The following is a 2,500-nucleotide window of genomic DNA, read 5'->3' on the forward strand; positions in this document are numbered from 1 at the left end:
CGCTAGCACGCACGCACACCATTTTAGCACGCACGCACGCCACGCTAGCACGCACGCACACCACGCTAGCACGCACGCACACCACGCTAGCACGCACGCACACCCCGCTAGTACGCACGCGCACCACGCTAGCACGCACGCACACCACGCTAGCACGCACGCACACCACGCTAGCTAACCGGCTATAATTGTTCGATCCGTGGCGACGATGCTCGTCTGTAATTGGGCGCTGCGGGCGGCCCTGATCGAGCGTTGATGTGAAGGATCGGAATTTGATAGCTGCGGCGAGAAAAACGCGCATGCGCCTCTTGAGAAAGATCTGATGCCTCTTATTTTAAGGATCTCATTCTTGTGTAGGCTCCGAGTTTTCCATGTCGTGTATGCTATCGGTGCAGCAAGCTTACGCCATAACGTTACGTCGACGCTAGATTTGGAACGCGATTTTTAACTCTTTTTTTACGCAGATATGTATTCCAGTTAAGTTCAGGAGCGAAATGTGCGCAACATTTTGCGCTGAAACTGATTAAATATTAACTAAAAAAAGAGAAAAATAAAATATTAAAAAGCAAACAATGTGGATGAATGACATGTGCGCGTGTTGCTCATTTCGCAATGTATTAAAACTTAATTATAACGCGCAGGTTTTTGCCAGACTCATATACGGATCTCGATCTTCAGACTTTTCCTAGTTTCTCTCGCAGGGCAAAGCAAGCCTTCTAAAATCAGATTTATTGTTCCAGTCAAGAAGAATTGCGATCCCCAATCCATGTAAACAGTGTCAGAGTTTGTTGTGGCTACAATTAAATCCTTGCATAAACCAACTAATTCGTATTTATCGAACGTGTAAAAAAAAGTTTTTTTCAAAACGATTGTCAGACACTCATTGTTACTGTAGATTATTCACAAGATGGTTAAACGCAAAACACGAAGCGAGATTTATTCGCGGTGATACGCGTAAAAACGAGGAGATTTTAGGCAGCGATCGAATCGGAGAAAATCTACGTAAAAACATGCCTGTATTATTTATGAGTCTTCACATGATACACTTACAATCCCGGATGCTTCAAAAAGATTCAACATGGCGACTTAGAACGTTAGCGAAAGTTAGAACTTTAATGCCCCCCCCCCACTTGGAAATGGTTATGCGCGTTTCCTACTGCACCGCGATAGTAACTCTACTACCGTACCAGGTTCAGTTCCGTCAAAATATTTGGAGAACACAATCATGCAACCGCCCGGAAAACCACAAAACAGCCATATCTCGGACCGAATCAAAGATTAGCTGGACGTGATGCGGCCATGATGCCGAGGATTGCCGAGGATTGACACTTTGTGTCTTCCAATCACAGCCTACGCCGCACCTCTGTTTGATATTTTTATAGGTGGGGACCCATAACAGGACCAAATCGCCGATCTCAGGAACTAGGGCATTCTGCTAGGCTAGAACTGTTTCCTACGATAGAGTTTGGCACAAAAACGAAAATAACACGCTGTTTAGCGCACTTCGCTACGTCCTTCTGTTGAATTTTCGCATCTCCGTAATCGGAATAAGCTCCGCCTTTTTCGTTGATGGGCATGAATGAGGCGTGACCGACGTTACCGGTTCCTGTACCTACCGTTTTTTGCCGGCCTATTTACTTTTCGTAAATAATGAAATGCCCGGCCGATGCATTTCGCATCGAAGAGGAAAATTTTCCGCATTTTCACTCGCTGTCAAAAGTGAATAAGTGCGTCATTCATTAAACATTTTTCATCAAACTACAGCCAATGTTTATATGCCACAGCGCCATCTCTTAAATGTTTTATAAGTAAATATGGGGATTTTCAATAAAATAATGCGTTTTTAATGTATTTACCACAATTTACGTATAGAAACTATATGTTATTTTTACAGATTTCTCCGTATCTTTCCTTGGAATTTTCATCGTCTTTCAATGCCTTTCCGTAGATTTTTCTGCGTTTTCTGCGTGATTATTATTTTGCGCAGGCACTCATTTTGGAAATCCTCCAACATTTTTACTTCTTTCCTTAGTTAGTTAAGTCCATGTTTCACTGTTATTTAGGAAGGAAGGTAAAATTGTGCATTCGTATAATTTCACTCTTGCTTCTATAGTATGATTTCCATGATTTTGCTCTTCTGCTCATGATAATAATATTATTTCGCTCATCATATAACGGCTCATCATCAACATTTTTCAGTTTGGACTCTTATCATATCGTTATAACCTCCTATATCATTAATTAAATCCTCTAAGTATAAATAGTTGGTGCATTTTTTGATTACTTGGTTGTCTATTGGCTTGGTTGCCTATTGCCTTGGTTGCCTTGATCTCCTTCTCTATCCTTTCTTTGTTTGTGAATTTGATATGTTTTGTTCATATTAAATTCTAATATTTTTGATTCAGCTAATCTGGAGCATGACTGAGCGATTTTTGTTACTGTTTTATAATCTCCAATTCCTAGAATATCGTCCGTATATAATCATTGTCATCTTCTAAAA

The 2,500-nt window shown here is 41.1% G+C and overlaps 1 protein-coding gene across 1 annotated transcript in view; it reads left to right on the forward strand.

The window, feature by feature from the left end:
- The window catches only part of LOC106806229 (myosin light chain kinase, smooth muscle-like), a 19,529-nt gene that overhangs the window by 5,969 nt on the left and 11,060 nt on the right, over positions 1–2,500 (forward strand). The window lies entirely within an intron of this gene.

The sequence above is a fragment of the Priapulus caudatus genome, unplaced genomic scaffold (genome assembly GCF_000485595.1).
Source record: "Priapulus caudatus unplaced genomic scaffold, Priapulus_caudatus-5.0.1 Scaffold149, whole genome shotgun sequence".
Classification (NCBI taxonomy): Eukaryota; Metazoa; Priapulida; class Priapulimorpha; order Priapulimorphida; family Priapulidae; genus Priapulus; species Priapulus caudatus.